This window comes from Hyla sarda, chromosome 4 (genome assembly GCF_029499605.1).
Source record: "Hyla sarda isolate aHylSar1 chromosome 4, aHylSar1.hap1, whole genome shotgun sequence".
Classification (NCBI taxonomy): Eukaryota; Metazoa; Chordata; class Amphibia; order Anura; family Hylidae; genus Hyla; species Hyla sarda.
In genome coordinates this window covers 298018412-298038161 of record NC_079192.1, presented here as the reverse complement: position 1 = coordinate 298038161, position 19750 = coordinate 298018412, and positions in this window count along the sequence as shown.

The following is a 19750-nucleotide window of genomic DNA, read 5'->3' as shown; positions in this document are numbered from 1 at the left end:
TAGTTTAGTAGCTCTTCTTTGAACTCTCTCTAGAGTATCTATATCCTTCTGGAGATATGGCCTCCAGTACTGCACACAATACTCCAATTGAGGTCTCACCAGTGTTCAGTACAGCGGCATGAGCACGTCTCTTTCTACTGCTTATACCTCTCCCTATACATCCAAGCATTCTGCTAGCGTTTCCTGCTGCTCTATTACATTGTCTTCCTACCTTTAAGTCTTCTGAAATAATTACTCCTAAATCCCTTTAATCAGATACGGAGGTCAGGGCTGTGTCAAATAATCTAATATTCTGCCTGATTTTTACGCCCCAGGTGCATTATCTTGCACTTATCCACATTAAATTTCAGTTGCCAGAGTTCTCTGGAAGATTCTTCCGTTTGTGTCGAAGTCCCGGGACCCCCTGCCCTAGCCGTGGATGCCCTAGTGATTCTGTGATCGGACTTTGCCCTGCCCTATCTGTTCCCTCCTCTGCCTCTCCTTCCCAGGGTCCTGAGGAAGCTCAAAGCTTAGGGTGTCCCAGCCATTCTCGTGTCTCCAGATTGGCCCCGAAGGGCGTGGTACGCCGACGTGGTCAGGTTCCTGGACGACGTTCCGTTGCGCTTTCCACTTCGTCCAGACCTACTGTCACAGGGTCCCCTTTGCCACCCCAGTTTACAGTCGCTGCATTTGATGGCATGGCGGTTGAGACTGCGGATTTTAGGGCCCACGGTTTCTCTTCCCAAGTGATTCGCACCATGCTTGAGGCTCGCAAGCCCTCCTCTGCGAAAATTTACCACCATACCTGGCGGTCTTATTTTCGATGGTGCGAAGCTCAGACTTTTTCTCCGGTTACTTTCTCTCTTCCCCATCTTCTCTCCTTTTTGCAGTCGGGGTTGGAACAGGAGCTGGCTCTCAGCTCCCTTAAGGGTCAGGTTTCGGCCCTTTCCATTTTTTTCCTTTTTCAGCATCCTCTGGCATCCAATTCGCATGTCCGGACCTTCCTCCATGGAGTTGCACGTGCGGCCCCTCCTTATCGGTCCCCTTCTCCCCCTTCGGACTTGAACCTAGTTCTTGGCCCCTTACAGGGCCCCCCTTTTGAACCTCTTAGGGAAGTTTCCCTTTGCCTCCTTTCCTGGAAGGTGGCGTTCCTTATAGCTATTACTTCCATTAGGAGGGTATCCGAACTGGCAGCTCTCTCCTGCCGTTCTCCTTTTCTGGTGATTCACCAGGACAAGGTTGTTTTCTGGCTAGATCCGTCCTTTTTCCCAAAGGTCGTTTCGGCATTTCATCTCAATGAGGACATCGTTCTTCCGTCCTTTTTGTCCCGCTCCTTCTCATCCCAGGGAGCGTTTACTCCACAAACTGGATGTGGTGCGGGCTGTTAGAGCCTACCTCTGTAACCTCTTCCTTTCATCAGTGCAATTCCTTTTTCATCCTTACCGAAGGTCATCGTAGGGGACAACCTGCTTCCAAGGCCACCATTTCTCGGTGGATCCGATCTGCTATTTCGGAAGCTTACCGCTGCAAGGGGAAAATCTCACCCTTAAGGGCTTTGGCTCATTCTACCCATTCTGTTGGGGCATCCTGGGCTCTCCGCAACAAGGCCTCGGCCTTGCAGATTTGTGAAGCGTCCACCTGGTCGTCCTTGGACACTTTCTCGAGGTTCTACCAGGTTCATACCTTCGCATCGGCTGATGCTAGTCTGGGGCGTAAAGTGCTGCAGGCGGCGGTGGTACAGTCATCTGCCTGACTGTTTCTCTGCCCACCCAAGGGGCGGCTTTGGTACGTCCCATGGTCTGTGTCCCCCAATGGAGCCGATGGAGAAAAGGAGATTTTTATGCTTACTGTAAAATCTCTTTCTCAAAGGATCCATTGGGGGACAAAGCTCCCACCCTTTTCTGGTGTTCCTTTTCGGTTATCTGTCCGAGGGTGTGTTCAGTTATTTTTTCTTCTGGTTCTCGGACAGTTCATGGTCTTTCTTTTGACCTGTCGGTCTTCTCCTATTGCTCTGGGACTAAAACTGATTAGCGCAGTGGCCTGGAGGTGGGTATATCCTGCTGGGAGGAGCTGACTTTTCTGTTGCCATAGTGTCAAGCCTCCTAGAGACAGCAGCATATACCCATGGTCTGTGTCCCCCAATCGATCCCTCGAGAAAGAGATTTTACGGTAAGCTTAATCGTATTTTTTTTTCTTTCACTGAAGATTTGGTAGCAAAATTAGTACCAATTGATGGCGCAAAAAATCAAGCCCTCATATGGGATTTGTAAGCCTTATAGCGGCAGTGGTCGTGACGTCACGGCCACGTCCCCCTCCATTCATGTCCCATAGACATGAATGGAGGGGGTATGGCTATGATGTTACGATCATGGCCTCCGGCTCTGAGCGTTCTGAACAAAATGTTCAGAATGCTGGAGTACTCCTTTAAGGGGTTAAAACAACTCCCCTTGATTCACCTAGGATCAAGTCTAAAAATTTCCCTATCCCTCTGGCAGCACGCTGAGTTAACCACACTTTTTCCTATTGGACAGGAGAACAAATTAACTAGTAAAGAGATTAATTAAACAAGTATCTTGGTAACTATCTCCAGACACACAAACAAATTTTTTTGTTCTATGGACATATGTATGGTGGACTGAGGGTGCCTCGGCTTAGCTTAGTATTGGCGTGTAAAAAGGTGCCTTGTGCCATCAAGGGGTGAATGCAGCTTCTCTGTCTAGCCGGCGATCATGAAGGCAGACGATGGCCCTGCAGCACTGAGGGGCCTTCACCACGAGCCTTCTGGTTTTTGCCTGGGTTCCTACTGCAAACGGCCATATCGCTGCCCGTACCTCCAGGGAGACCTCCCAGATAGATGGTAAGGTGAGGGGGAGTAAAATGAAGCTGTACACCCAGGATATTTGGTGGCTGCACAGTGGAGCTCCAGTCCGTGTGTCTGCTTAAATGCTTGCTCAGGCCATGCCCTCCAGATTAGTGCAATTTAGAGGGGCCCTTGTTCAATATTCTTCTCTTCAACAAAGACTACTTTCTCCCTCTCAGAGATGTGAAAACCTGTAGAACTTTTATCTTCACAAAGTAGATAGAAATATTGGCCCACATTTATCATTGTAGTGTAAGTGAAGCATTTTTTTTTTTACACTTTTTTTTTTTTGTGTGTGTGTGCAGGTAATGGGTAGGAACACCAAATTTATTAAATGGTCAAAGAGCATTTGATAAATTTCGTGCAGGTCACATCTTCTGAAATTTCACTCTTCACATACACCAAAAAGCTAAGCTAAGTCTGGGCTTGTGTAGTTTTAGAGACTTTTCAGTGGCTTTGTGCCTTTTTTGCTCCTTTCCACAAAAAGGCGCAGTTGATAAAACTCCTCCATATCATGTGTATTGCCAAAATCAGTGGATTGCAACTCAAAATAAGCAGAAATGTGTAAACCAAAAGACGCAAAAAAAACTGCTTGCTCCTTTTTGCCCCTTTTTTAGACACAAAAAACAGTCTAAAGACAATGATAAATGATTGACCTGATCATCAAAAGATTGTACCTGCTGTACTTATACACTCACTGCACACTTTATTAGGTACTTCTGTTTCTTAACACAAATAGTTAATCAGCCAATCACATGGCAGCAACTCAATGCATTTAGGCATGTGAACGTGGTCAAGACAACTTGCTGAAGTTCCTACTGAGCATCAGAATAGGGAAGAAAGAGTATCTAAGTGACCTTGAACATGACATGGCTGTTGATGTCAGACTGGCTAGTCTGAGTATTTCAGACTGCTGTTCTACTGGGATTTTCTTACACAACCATCTCTAGGGTTTACTGAGAATGGTCTGAAAAAGAGTAAATATCTCATGAGTGGGAGTTGTGTGGACGAAAAGGAGATTTTTTATGCTTACCGTAAAATCTCTTTCTTGAAGGATCCATTTGGGGACACAGACCATGGGTGTATGCTACTGTCACTAGGAGGTTCGACACTATGGCAACAAGAGAAGTCGGCTCCTCCCAGCAGGGTATACCCGCCCCCAGGCACCTGAGGTAATCAGTTTTAGTCCCAGAGCAATAGGAGAAGACCGACAGGTCAAGAGAAAATCACAAACTGTCCGAGCAATCAGAAGAAAAGGCAACTGAACACCCTTCGGACAGATAACTGAAATAGGAACCCCAGAAAAAAGGGTGGGAGCTGTGTCCCCCAATGGATCCTTCGAGAAAGAGATTTTACGGTAAGCATAAAAAAAAATCTCTTTTTCTCTATCGGCTCCATTGGGGGACACAGATCATGGGACGTACCAAAGCCGTCCCTTGGGTGGGTAAGGAATCAGACAGGTGGACGGTTGGGCCACCACTGTCTGCAACATCTTTCAGCCCAGAGTAGCATCAACCGATGCGAAGGCATGAATTTGGTAGCACCTTGAGAAAGTGCACAAAGACGACCACATGGACGCCTTACAGAACTGCAAGGCCGAAGCCACGTAGCGGAGGGCCCAGTATGCCTTGAAAAACAGGTGGATTGAGCCAAACCCCTGAAGGGTGGGATCTTCCCCTTGCAGTGGTAAGCTCCCAAAAAGAGCAGACCGGATCCACCGAAAAATGGTGGTCGTAGAAGCAGGTTGTCCTATACAACGACCTTCCGGAAAAACAAAAAAGGGGGTCACACTGCTGAAAGGAAAGAGTGACTGAGAGAGAAGTCCGAACAACCCTCACCACAACCAGGTTGTGGAACAAACGCTTCCAGGAATGAGAAGGGGCTGGACAAGAGGACGGTAGGACGATGTTCTCATTGAGATGAAAAAGTAAAAAAAACATCTCAGGTAAGAAGGACGGACCTGAACGGAAAACAATTTGTCCTGGTATACCACCAGGAAGGGAGAACGGCAGGAGAGAGCTACCAGCTCTGACACCCTCCTAACAGAGGTAAGAGCAATAAAGAACACCACCTTCCAGGGAAGGAGGCAAAAAGAAATGTCCCTGAGAGGGTCAAAAGGGGCGTACTGCAGAGCACCTAAGACCAAGTGTAAGTCCCAAGGGGAAAAAAGGGACTGATAAGGAGGGGCAACTTGTGCCACTCCCTGAGCTAGGTTCGGACATGATAATTGAACGCCAAAGAACGTTGAAAAAGAATGGAAATGGCCGAAAGCCAACCACGACCGGAGAAAAAGGCTGAGTTTCACACCAACAGAAATAAGACCGCCAGGTATGATGGTAATCCTTTGCAGAGGAAGGCTTGTGAGCCCTAAGCATGGTGTGAACCACTTAATAAGAGAAACCGTGGGTCCTCAGAACCACTGTCTAAAAGCAGAGATGGTAAATAGGAGTGGCACAGAAGACCTGATATAGGAGGTCTGGACGATAGGGAAGGTGCAGTGGTAAGTAGTACAGGAGCCTGACCACGACGACGTACCACGCCCGCCCGGGCCAGTCTGGGCAACGAGAATGGCGGGAAGGCCCTCTGCTGTGAGTTTCCTCAGGACCCCGAAAGGGGAGGAAACAGATAAGGTAGGGCAAAGCCCGACCAAGAAAGAGGAACGCTTGGTTGTGGCGGGACGTGCAGAGGTCCACGCCTGGAGCGCACCAAAGGTTGCAGATCACTGCAAACACCTCCGGATGTAGGGACCACTTGCCTTGGATGGCTGAGGACCGGCTGAGAAAGATCACATCCCAGAAACGCCCGGAATGAAAAGCGCTGAGATGGCCGGAAACCTGAGTTCTGCCCAGAAGGGAATTTCCCAAGAAGCAAGCAAAGAAAGGATTGCCCTAGGCCCCAACATGTTGAAGGGGAAAAGGGCTTCTCGAGGGACCAAGGCCCAAGACCGGCCAGTCCTTGAAAACACCTCCCCAGCTCGACAGACTGGCAGGGAGGGGCAGGAAGGAGCGCCCCCGAAAAAGCAGGGGGGAAACAAAGCCACCATAGAAGGGACCGACAAGACTGTCGAGTGACAATGGAGACCTGTCCCACCGGAAGAGAATCACCAATTGAAGAGGTCGGTGATGAAACTGGGCAAATGGCACGGCCTTCATGGCCGCCGCTAACCGACCCAGGACATCCATGCAAAAGCGAATGGAAACTGGAGCAGGGTGCCGAAGTCATCGGACTCTTGATAAGAGAGTCAGCTTTCTTGATAAGAAAGCGGTTGGACTTGCCCCGAATGACCATCCAACCGAAGAGAGACAAGGTCTGGAGGTTGAGACCAAGACTCTCCAGGATCTGGGCCCTGGCTGGAACTCTGATCAGAAGGTCATCCAAGTAAGGAATCATGGAAACAACTTTTGTCCATAAAAGGGGCTATCACAGGTGCCGGGACTTTGTTAAAGGTCCACGGAGAAGTGGCCAGACTGAAATGGAGAGCCACAATAGAAAATGACCGTCCGGAACTGCAAAGCGGAAGTACCGCTGATGACCGGAACAAAGAGATGTGGAGGCAGGCATCCTTGATATCCACCGAGGAACAAAAATTCCCCATGAACCAGGGACACCAGCACCGAATGGAGAGACTCTATTTGGGATGGGAAGCAGAAGATGCTGGCTGAGATACTCGATAACCAAGATTGGGCGAACAGAAACGCCTTTCTTGGGGACCACAAAGAGGTTGGTATAAACCTCGAAAACGTTCCCCTGAAGGAACCGGGACAATGAATGTGCGTAGTCCAGGCATCCCGGAATAGTAAGAGGCGGCCAACCACCCAAGAAAAGGTCGGCGGGTGGGGGCGACCCATCAGATCGAGGAAGGCCTACGGGTGCCAGATGGGGCCGCAAAACGGCCTGAACGGATAGCCGACCTCCGGTAGGGACAGGTCCGGAAGGAGGAAGCCCTCTTTCCTGGACCCCTTGTTGGTAACCTGTGTGGCACCAAAAGTCTGCAGAACGCGAAGGAGGACTTACGACGGAAAGCGGTTCTGTGAGCTGTATCCAGAGGTAATAAAGAACTGTTTTCCGCCCAACGCCTCACTTCCTAAAGCCGGCATCCACATTCCAGGCTTTAAGCCACATGGAGGGACGGTGGCTACCAGGTAGCTTGTGGCAAAGGCAGCACAGTGGCTGCGCATGGAACAGAAAATCTCCAGCTGCGGAGCATCGGGTTAGATACAGCTTTTACAGATGTAATGGGTGGTAAAGCAATGATGGGGCGAAGGTATGCGGGGAAAGATGGAAAGGAGGACAGTGCTAGGAGATCAGGTGTAGGAATTAAAACCAAGGAAAAAGAGAAGGGGGAGGGAGCGGTTGGAGGAAGTATGGAGAAATTTCTGTCTCCAGCAGGGAAAAAGAAGCAACAGGAGGATAAGGTAGAGCTAGAAGAGGAGGGAGATTATGTGAGCCCCAGGAGGGAATCCTCAGAAACATTGAATAAGATATGGGAAGGAGTACAAAGGTCTAATAAATCCCTAACCGAGGTGCAGGAGAACCTAGGAGAAGTAAAGGTGGATATATCTTTGATTAGAGAAGATATGAAAAAAATGAGAGCGAGTGGGAGAAGTAGAACAGAAGATAGGCAAAGTTGAGGGGGTGGTAAGGAAATCAGAAGAGGAGATTATAGTGCTTAAAAAAACCTGCCAACAGATGATAGATAAGGTGAGGGATTTAGAGGACAGGAGTAGACGGGCAAACATTAGAGTGGTTGGAATCCCAGAAAAAATGGAACGGGAGGACTGTGGGAAATTTATGGAGAAATGGTTAAGAGAAAGGTTTGGAGGAGAAGGGAGATTGGAGACAATGGTGATAATGAGAGCACATAGAGTTCCTTTTCATCGCCCCCCACTGTGGGCCAGGCCCCGGGCTATGCTTATAAAATTTTTGTCTTCTGCAGATAGGGACTATATAATAAGAATGGCGAGAAGAAATGTAGAGACAGTGATGGAAGGTAGTAAGGTGGGAATATTTCCCGATTTTTCAAAAGAAAGACAGATAGCAAGGATGAATTTCTTACAAGTAAAAAAAAAGATTAAGGGCGGCAGAAATAAAATATTCTTTGATATTTCCAGCCAAACTGAGAATAGAATATAAAAATCAGACTCTTTTTTTCATGACTCCAGTAGAAGCATCAGAATGGCTGGACAGTGAATCGATTAAATAAATGTTCCTCTATTGTAGTAAATTTTAAATGGTGTGGTTAGGCGGAAGTTAGGCTTAGTAGAGAGGAACGCAACCCGAAAGGGAAGAGTGTACCAAGAGGGGGGGAAGGGGAAATGGCACTGGTGGAGGGTTATGTTTATTTTTTATTTTTTTGTTTTAATTATTTTTAATTTTTTGTTTTGTTTATAGATGGTGAATATATTAGTTTGGAACGTTAGGGGACTATCCGAAAGAATAAAGAGAGCTGCAGTGTTCAAAGTAATAGTTAAACATCTACCTGGGGTGGTCTGCCTTCTGGAAACTCATTTAAACAAGGAAAAGATAGGGATGTTGAATCGTAAGTGGATATCTATGTCATATCACTCAATCTATTTGAATTATGCAAGAGGAGTAAGCGTAATGATACATAAGGGTGTACAACTGGAAATATTGGAGAATAGAATTGATAGAGAAGGAAGGTATATATTTTTGTTGGTAGAATGGGAAGGGAAAAAGATGATCTGGGCCTTCGTGGATATTCCGCCCCCCTTTAATTTTGAAGTTTTTGCTGAAATTGTGTAAATTTACGAATGATATGGGGAATGTCCCGTGTTAATCATGGGAGATTACAATGCAGTTATTCAGGATAAGTGTTACGATTCGGCAGGCTGGAGGTGGATCCTCTGTGTCAGAGAGGGATTAGCGTGGACCGTACCGGTGGACCGGTAATGGTTCAACCTCTCTGACTGCTGAGACAGACGCGGTACAAAAGGACAAGGCAAGAGCAAGGCGGACGTAGCAGAAGGGCAGGGCAGGCAGCAAGGGTCGTAGTCAGGATCAACAGCAGAAGGTCTGGAACACAGGCTTGGGACATACACTAAACGCTTTCTCTGGCACAAGGCAACAAGATCCGGCGAAGCAGTGAAGGGGAAGTGAGGTTATATGAGCAGGGAGCAGGTGGAGGCTAATTAGACTGATTGGGCCAGGCACCAATCATTGGTGCACTGGCCCTTTAAATCTTAGAGAGCTGGCGCGCACGCGCCCTAGAGAGCGGAGCCGTGCGTGCCAGAACGTGACAGCCGGGGACCGGGACAGGTAAGTGGCTTGGGATGCGATTCGCATCCCCGTCGTGAGTGTCAGTGCAGCGCTCGCGGTCAGCGGGTCTGACCGGGGAGCTGCAGAGAGGAGAACGCCGCGAGCGCTCCGGGGAGGAGCAGGGACCCAGAGCGCTCGGTGTAACAGTACCCCCCCCCCTTTATGTCTCCCCCTCTTTTTGTCTCCTTGTCCCTTCAAATGAGACGAGAACATAGGGGGCGACTCTTGAGTTTCCTTCCGGGAAAAAAAAGAAGTCCTGGGAAGCAACATCAGCGGCAGGCAATCCAGAAGAAGTGGGAATGGGGAGGGGGGGCAGAGGGTGAAGCTTGTCACGGGGCAGAGTGTTACCAGGAAGGGGGCTATGAGGAGCAGATGTGAGGCATCGTTTGTGACAAGCAGGACCCCAATTCTTGATCTCCCCGGTGGTCCAGTCAAGGGTGGGAGAATGACGTTGGAGCCATGGCAGACCGAGGAGGACTTCAGAGGTGCAGTTGGGCAAAACAAAAAATTCAATTTTTTCGTGATGCAGTCCAATGCTCATGAGCAGGGGTTCTGTGCGGTAACGCACAGTGCAGTCCAATTTTACTCTGTTGACCGAAGAAATGTAGAGCGGCTTGACGAGACGGGTCACCTGGATGCAGAACCTATTAACCAAAGAGGCCAGAATAAAATTTTCAGCAGAACCAGAGTCCAAGAAGGCCACAGCTGAGAAGGAGGAGTTGGCAGAAGGAGCAATCCGCACGGGCACAGTGAGACGTGGAGAAGCAGAATTCACACCAAGGGACGCCACTCCCATTTGAACGGGGTGCGTGCGTGCGTGCGTTTCCCAGATGCGGAGGACGAATAGGGCAGTCCACCAAGAAATGTTCGGTACTAGCGCAGTACAGACATAAATTTTTATCTCTGCGGCTTGTCCTCTCTTCATGGGTCAGGCGAGACCGATCCACTTGCATAGCCTCCTTGGCGGGAGGCACGGGGATAGATTGCAAAGGATACTGGGAGAGAGGTGCCCAGAGATCAAGGTCCTTTTCCTGGCGGAGCTCCTGGTGTCTTTCAGAAAAACGCTTGTCGATGCGGGTGGCCAAAGGGTAAGTTCAGACAGGTTAGCTGGAATTTCTCGTGCGGCCAGTACATCTTTGATGTTGCTGGATAAGCATTTCTTGAAGGTCGCGCAGAGGGCCTCATTGTTCCAGGCTAGCTCTGAGGCAAGGGTACGAAACTGGATGGCGTATTCGCCTACGAAAGAAGTTCCTTGGACTAGGTTCAGCAGAGCAGTCTCGGCAGAGGAGGCCCGGGCTGGCTCCTCGAAGACACTACGGACTTCTGCGAAGGACTGGACTGTGGCAGGATCATTGCGGTCCCAGAGCAGTGTGGCCCAAGACCAGGCCTTTCCAGACAGAAGACTAACTACGAAAGCCACCTTAGACCATTCTGTAGGAAATTGGTCCGACAACATCTCCAAATGTAGGGAACATTGAGACAGGAAACCACGGCAGAGATTAGAGTCCCCATCAAATTTGTCCGGCAGAGACAAGCGGAGGGTAGGAGCGGCCACTCGCTGCGAAGGAGGTGCAGGAGCTGGCAGAGGAGATGGTTGCTGCTGTAGCAGTGGCAGAAGTTGCTGTAGCATGGCAGTCAACTGCGACAGCTGCTGTCCTTGTTGGGCGATTTGTTGGGATTGCTGGGCGACCACCGTGGGTAGGTCAGCGAGACTTGGCAGCGGCACCTCAGCGGGATCCATGGCCGGATCTACTGTTACGATTCGGCAGGCTGGAGGTGGATCCTCTGTGTCAGAGAGAGATTGGCGTGGACCGTACCGGTGAACCGGTAAAGGCTCAACCTCTCTGACTGCTGAGACAGGCGCGGTACAAAAGGACAAGGCAAGAGCAAGGTCGGACGTAGCAGAAGGTCAGGGGAGGCAGCAAGGGTCGTAGTCAGGGGCAACAGCAGAAGGTCTGGAACACAGGCTTGGGACATACACTAAACGCTTTCTCTGGCACAAGGCAACAAGATCCGGCGAAGCAGTGAAGGGGAAGTGAGGTTATATGAGCAGGGAGCAGGTGGAGGCTAATTAGACTGATTGGGCCAGGCACCAATCATTGGTGCACTGGCCCTTTAAATTTTAGAGAGCTGGCGCGCGCGCGCGCGCCCAAGAGAGCGGAGCTGCGCGCGCCAGAACGTGACAGCCGGGGAACGGGACAGGTAAGTGGCTTGGGATGCGATTCGCGAGCGGGCGCGTCCTGCTATGCGAATCGCATCCCCGTCGTGAGTGTCAGTGAAGCGCTTGCGGTCAGCGAGTCTGACCGGGGCGCTGCAGAGAGGAGAACGCCGCGAGCGCTCCAGGGAGGTGCAGGGACCCAGAGCGCTCGGCGTAACAATAAGGTAGATAGATGGAGAAAGAATGAAAATAAGGGAAGAATATACAATTTGGGATTGGGGAAATTTTTGGATGAAATGGAGTGGAGGGATATATGGAGGGCCCAGAATCCAGACAAAAAGATTTATTCTTGTTTTAATAAATCTAAACAAACTTTTTCTAAAATAGATATGGTGATTGGATCACAAGAAATTATCAAGGAGGTGAAAGAAGTTAGGTATGAGCCTAGAAGCATCTCAGACCATTCACCAATGCTGATAAAGATATATGGTAATAGAAGAAAACAGCAAAGAAGGCTTTGTGTTATCCCATACTGGTTGGAGATATGGGGGGAGGAACCAGATATGGTGGGAAAGATTTCAGAATTTTTTTTTGGATAAATGAAGGAACGGCCTCAGTTAACATGGTCTGGGATGCGGCAAAGGCCTATATAAGGGGACTGATGATAGAAAGAATGGCAAGAGTAAGAAAGAAAGGAAAGGAAGAAGAGGAGGATATGAAAAGGCGGATAGAGCTAGCGCAAATCCAATATAGGAATAAAAGATCAGTGGGTAAAGGAGGTGAAGGAATATCAAAATAGGATTGAGAACCAGGCTATTAAAACAATGAATAGTGTATATAGACAGAGATATTTTGAAGGAGGTAGACCAGGAAAGTTTCTGGCTAAAATGGTCGAGGACAATGCATCAAAAACAGAAATAAAGGCAATAAGAGATAAGCAAGGGAGAATAAAGAACGAACAAAAGGAAATTATAGAGGTTTTTCTAGAGTATTATAGCGAATTATATAAAACACAAGGAGAAATAGATGGTTCAGAAGTGGGGGGATATATATATATCGGAGTGTGGTCTCCCAAAAATAACGAATACAATGAGGGAAGGATTAGGAGTAGAAATTAGTGAAGAAGAGATAAAAACAGTCATAAAACAAGCCCCAAAAGCCAAAGCAGTAGGCCCAGATGGGCTTCCATATGAGCTTTATAAAATATTTGGAAAGGTATTAATTCCGAAATTAGTGGTGCTATTTAATGAAATTTTTAGAAGTGGGCAATTGCCCGAGTCCATGAATAAAGCAATAATTATTCTGATCTTAAAACCAGGAAAAGACGCAGCGGATCCGGGGTCATACAGGCCAATTTCTTTGTTGAATGCAGATACAAAAATTTTGGACAAAGTGCTGGCTAATAGATTGGCCAGTGTGACCTCGGATATGATAGGAAAAGATCAGTGTGGATTCAGGCAAGGGTTTAGTACGGCAGATAATATAAGGAGGCTGTTTGCAAATATACAAGAGGTAGAGGAGGGCCACTCCATCCTGTCCCTTGATGCAGTCAAGGCTTTCGACAGAGTGGAGTGGCCCTATTTATGGAAGGTATTAGAAGGCTTTGTATTAGGAGAGAAATTTATAAGATGGATACAAATTTTATATAAAAATCCAATGGCGGGGGTGGTGGTAAATAAGGGGTACATTGAGAATTTACGCCCCACAGGTGTCTGACAGATTTTTGGAACAGTGGTCCGTAAAAATGAAAAATTTAATTTTTCATTTGCACAGCCCACTGTTCTAAAGATCTGTGGGGTGTAAATACTCACTGCACCCCTTATTAAATTCTGTGAGGGGTGTATTTCCAAAATGGGGTCACATGTGGGGGGGTCCACTGTTCTGGCACCATGGGGGCTTTGTAAACGCACATGGCCCCTGACTACCATTCCAAACGAATTCTCTTTCCAAAAGCTCAATGGCGCTCCTCCTCTTCTGAGCATTGTAGTTCGCCAGCAGAGCATTTTACGTCCTAACATGGGGTATTTCCATACTCAGAAGAAATGGGGTTACAAATTTTGGGGGTCATTTTCTCCTATTACCCCTTGTAAAAATTTAAAATTTAGGGGAAAAACTGCATTTTAGTTAAAAAAATTCATTTACACATACAACTTTAACAAAAAGTCGTCAAACACCTGTGGGGTGTTAAGGCTCAGCGGGCCCCTTGTTACGTTCCTTGAGGGGTGTAGTTTCCAAAATAGTATGCCATGTGGGTATTTTTTGCTGTTCTGGCACCACAGGGGCTTTCTAAATGTGACATGCCCCCCAAAAACCATTTCAGAAAAATTCACTCTCCAAATTCCCATTGTCACTCCTTACCTTCTGTGCCCTCTACTGCGCCCGCCGAACACTTGACATACACATATGAGGTATTTCCTTACTCGAGAGAAATTGGGTTACAAATTTTGGGGGCTTTTTCTCCTATTACCACTTGTAAAAATTCAAAAACTGGGTCTACAAGAACATGCGAGTGTAAAAAATGAAGATTTTGAATTTTCTCCTTCACTTTGCTGCTATTCCTGTGAAACACCTAAAGGGTTAACACACTTACTGAATGTCATTTTGAATACGTTGAGGGGTGCAGTTTTTATAATGGGGTCATTTGTGGGGTATTTCTAATATGAAGACCCTTCAAATCCACTTCAAACCTGAACTGGTCCCTGAAAAATTCCGATTTTGAAACATTTGTGAAAAATTTGAAAATTGCTGCTGAACTTTGAAGCCCTCTGATGTCTTCCAAAAGTAAAAACATGTAAACTATATGATGCAAACATAAAGTAGACATATTGTATATGTGAATCAATGTATAATTTATTTGGAATATCCATTTTCCTTATAAGCAGAGAGCTTCAAAGTTAAAAAAAAATGCAACATTTTAAATTTTTTTCATCAAATTTGGGAATTTTCCACCAAGAAATCATGCAAGTATCGCCAAAATTTTACCACTAACATAAAGTAGAATATGTCACGAAAAAACTATCTCAGAATCAGAATGAAAGGTAAAAGCATCCCAGAGTTATTAATGCTTGAAGTGACAGTGGTCAGATGTTCAAAAAAATGGCTGGGTCCTTAAGGTATATTTGGGCTGGATCCTTAAGGGGTTAACAAACCCAATATTGTGTCAATTCTGGACTTTTTTCAAAAGGGATTAGAAAAAGGTCTTAAGTTAGCCACCCTCAAGGTGCAAGTGTCAGCCCTAGGATCCTTGTTCTCTCAATCTATAGCCAGTCATCCGTGGATTGTGAGTTTTTTTAAGGCAATCAAAAGGCTCCAGATTCCAAAACTTCCTAAAACTCCTTCTTGGGATTTAACCTTAGTTCTCAATATGTTATGTGGTGAACCCTTTGAGCCAGTTTCCTCTATCTCCATCAGACACCTGACTCTGAAGACTGCTCTCCTGGTAGCTGTTACCTCTGCTTGTAGAGTGGGTGAAATAGCAAATTTTTCTTGCCTTGAGCCATATACTCGTATCCTAGATGATAGAATAGTTCTTAGGACTGACCCAGCATTTTTACCGAAGGTGGTATCTAATTTTCACTTGTCTCAGGAAATAGTCTTACCCTCATTTTGTAGCAACCAAGCAAATGAGAGAGAGAAATCTTTTCATATGCTGGATGTAAGGAGGTGCATTATTTCTTATTTGGAAAGAACTAAAGATTTTAGGAAATCAAATATACTATTTGTACAATTCTGTGGCCAGAATAAGGGTAATAGTGTTAGAAGTGACACCATAGCTAGATGGATTAGGGAGGCTATTTGTTTGTCTTATGTCTCCTCTGGCCTTTCTCCTCCTGTTGGTCTCAAGGCTCACTCTACACCTGCAGTTGCATCCTCCTGGGCCGAGAGGAGAGGGGCCTCGATAGACCAAATCTGTAAGGCGGCCACCTGGTCGTCTCCCCACACTTTTTTTCGCCACTATAGGTTGGATGTGGGGAGCTGTTCTGATTTATCCTTTGGTCGTAAGGTTCTCCAAACTGTTATCCCACCCTAATCTTGGTCTCTGGTATTCTCTCAGGTGGTGCTGTCATGGCGATGGGAAAAACCGGTAATTACTCACCGGTAATTCTGTTTTCACGAGCCATGACAGCACCGCTGCATTCCCACCCTTTTGTTTTTGCTAAATATTGTATCACGGGTGTTTAGGTCACTTGGGTGAAGAAAAAAAAAAGGAAATTTATGTTTGCTTGTTTAGTTATTGTTGTTTTCATGACTGTTATTACTAAGTAGGAGGGCTCTTCTAGGTCTCTATAACTCACTGAGGATAGAGAGCAGTGGACTTCCTTTTATTCTCCAAGGTTTCCTGTCCCTAGGGGCGGAGTCCCTCTCTCAGGTGGTGCTGTCATGGCTCGTGAAAACAGAATTACCGGTGAGTAATTACCGGCTTTTTTTTGTTATGTACAAAAGTAGTGTAACCCCCGATTACAGTTGTTGTACTTTACACTGCAAAGAGTCAGGAGCTGAAAGGAAAGCAGCCTCTGAGGTCAGCAGAGAAAACAGCCTGTCCCAAATCTTATCAAGAAGTGCTACAGCAGAAAGGGATCTGCTAGCCAACTGATCACAGTTAGCCTCTGTGAAGACAGAGCTTAAAGCTGGACTGACTCATTTGCATGTGGTGGAAGGTAAGCCTGAACTCCTTCTCTCCCTGTTCCACATTAGGGCACCCTGAATTTATATGCAAATTACCTTAATTTTCAATGACAATATGTTGAAAGTTTCCATCCTAACTTTAAGTACTACTGTGGAGCTGGACTTTATTATGTGCCCCATCTTTTTCATGCGCACCAACTGAAGGTACCCAATGGCCACTAGGGTAAACATTAGGGAGGGTGACAGGTGTTCTTTTGGGTGGGTGAGACTCATATACATATGGCATCTGATTTTTGTGCTATACCATACTTTACTGTTTGATATGTTATGCATGATTGTTTCTCTATGCAATGCAAAGTTAGTTCCAAGTTAGCTCTGTGTCAGTTTTATTAGTTATCTTAGAGATGTTCCCAACAGGACCCCACATCAATACTTCAGATGTTTCATTGGGTAGAGGCACTGCTGCAGATATGTACCCCATCTGCCAGCTAGTGGAGGTTCAGGACTGGACTGCAGAGCATGAAAAGGTAACTAGGGTAAGGGACCACAGGGATAAACATGTGCACCCCCAAACCCTTACAGTAGTAAATGAATAAATAAACTAAATAAATAAAATATGTATATTAATTCAGTATTGTCATACCTGTACTAAACTGTAGATAAAAGGTGATATGTACAGTAATTTATAGAGCATGGTGATCACCATTAAATGAGACCCTGAAAAACTATTGCAGAATTACTTTTTTTTTTCTACTATCCCCTAAAAATGTACTTAACTGGGTTATCCCCAAAAAGTTATTCCATATCCAAAGATAAGGGATATAGCTGATCAATGGGGTTGTGACCACTGGGACCTTCTCCGATCACAAGAACAGAGGTGAAATGTTCCCTGGAATGAACTGAACGCTCATCACTCTATTCATTCTCTATAATACTTCTGAATACCGCTGATCGCTGAGCCTCAATTGAATCTGGGCGTCATTTCCCCTCTGTTCTTGGATAAGGAATAACGTTTGATCGTTGGATAACCCCCTATAATTTTATTTTTTTATATGATACAGTAAAATCTCCCTTAGGGGACATCTCCCAATAGTAGACAGTGTTTAACCCCTTAAAGGGTACCTCTCATCAAATAAACTTTTGATATATTTTAGATTAATGAATGTTGAATAACTTTCCAATAGCATGTTAATGAAAAATATGCTTCTTTCTATTGTATTTTTCCCGGTCAGTCCTGTCAGCAAGCATTTCTGACTCGTGCTGGAGTCCTAAACACTCAGAGCTGCCAGCCTACTTTGTTCACAGCCAAACAGGCTGTGAACAAAGCAGGCTGGCAGCTCGGAGTGTTCTCCTTTGTGAACAAAGCAGACTGGCAGCTCGTAGTGTTTAGGACTCCAGCATGAGTCTGAAATGCTTGCTGCCAGGACTGGTAGGGAGACCCCTAGTGGTCATTTCTTCAAAGTGGAAAATTAAATAGAAAGAAGCATATTTTTTAATAACATGCAATTGTAAAGTTATTCTGCATACATTAATCTATAATATATCAAAAGTTTTTTTGATGAGAGGTACCCTTTAAGGACGCAGGGTTTTTCAGTTTTTGCACTTTCGTTTTTTCCTCCTTACCTTTTAAAAATCATAACCCTTTCAATTTTCCCCCTAAAAATCCATAATATGGCTTATTTTTTGCGTCACCAATTCTATTTTGCAGTGACATTAGTCATTTTACCCAAAAATTCACGGCGAAACGGATAAAAAAAAAATCATTGTGCCACAAAATCGAAGAAAAAACACCATTTTGTAACTTTAGGGGGCTTCCGTTTCTACGCAGTGCATATTTCAGTAAAAATGACACCTTATCATTATTCTGTAGGTCCATACGGTTAAAATGATACCCTACTTATACAGGTTTAATTTTGTTGTACTTCTGGAAAAAACCATAATGACATTCAGGAAAATGTATACGTTTAAAAATGTCCTCTTCTGACCCCTATAACTTTTTTATTTTTACACGTACAGGGCGGTATGAGGACTCTTTTTTGCGCGTTCATCTGATGTTTTTATCGGTACCATTTTTGTTTTGATCTGACTTTTTGATCACTTTTAATAAATTTTTTAATGGTATAAAAAGTGACCAAAAATATGCTTTTTTGGACTTTGGAATTTTTTTTATGTGTACGCCATTGACCGTGCGGTTTAATTAACGATATATTTTTATAGTTCGGACATTTATGCACGCGGCGATACCATATATGTTTATTTTTATTTACACGGTTTTATTTTTTTATGGGAAAAGGGGGGTGATTCAAACTTTTATTAGGGAAGGGGTTAAATGACACTTTTTAAAAAAAATTTTTTGCAGTGTTATAGCTCCCATAGGGACCTATAACACTGCACACACTGATCTCATGCTGATCACTGGCGTGTATTAACACGCCTGTGATCAGTGTTATCGGCGCTTGACTGCTCCTGCCTGGATCTCAGGCACGGAGCAATCATTCATCGATCGGACACCGAGGAGGCAGGTAAGGGCCCTCCCGGTGTCCTGTAAGCTGTTCGGGATGCCGCGATTTCACCGCGGCGGTCCCGAACAGCCCGACTGAGCAGCCGTGTTACCTACACTTTAAATTCAGACGCGGTGGTCAGCTTTGATCGCCGCGTCTGAAGGGTTAATACAGGGCATCACCGCGATCGAAGATGTCCTGTATTAGCCGCGGGTCCCGGCCCTTGATAGCCGCCAGGACCGACCCGATATGACGCAGGGACACCGCGTGACCCCGTGGCATATCGCAGGAGCCGGCGGAGGACGTAAATATACGTCATGTTTTATCATGTTTTATAGGTAATTACACTCTGGAGTGAGAACAGGACAGGATTCCTGAGCCTTTTTCCCAATAAGGGACATCTCTCAATAGTGGACACTTTATTATTCCCCGTAAGTGTCTGCTATTGGGAGATTCTACTGTATATGTATTTCACAAATGACACCTCTAAAAATGCAGCTCATCCAACAAAAGAGGACTCAGGGATTTTTTATTTTTGTACTTTCGTTATTTTCTCGTCGTCCTCTAATAGCCATGTCGCTTTCAATTTTCCACCTACAGACCCATATTAGGACTTTTTTTTTTTTAGCATCACCAATTGTACTTTGCAATGACATCACTCATCGTCTCAGCTATTTGGGACACCGTGATTTCACTATGGGTGTCCAATCAGCTCCGCTGAGCTGCTGGGATTAGTTTTCTTGTTTTTCACTTTAGATAACACTATCAATTTTGTTTGCGGCGTCCAGGGCTGCCATCAGAAATTTAGGGGCACCTTACACAGCTCAAGGCCTGGGACCCCCCACCACCCGACCGTCATGACAACTTCTTCCTTTCACAACTTGTCTCCACAGAACCTGCCAAACAAACATTTTAGGCTGCATACTTTTCCTGCACCTAGAACACTCCATCCAGTAATAATAGAGTGGCTAGATATGTGGGTTGGGGAAGAGTAGGTAGGTCCGTCCCCCACCCATTAGGTAGTTAGGTCGCTCCAGAAAGTAGACAGGTCCCTTAACATAGCTTCCCCCATTACACATGTTCCCATTGTAGGGAGGTACCACCTGTAAGTATGTCCCCATGTAGATAGCTGCCCCCTGTAGATAGTTACTCCCTGTATGCAGTAGCAGCCTCCTATAATTTGGGGTTACTCCCTGTAGGTAGGTCCCCCTATATATATATATATATATATATATATAGTTGCAGCCCCCCAAATATGGTAGTTTTATTCCCCCCCCCCCCTTAGGTAGGTATTAACTAATAGTAGTGGCAGCCCCTTTTAGGTAGTAATAGAAGCAGCCCCCTTAGGTA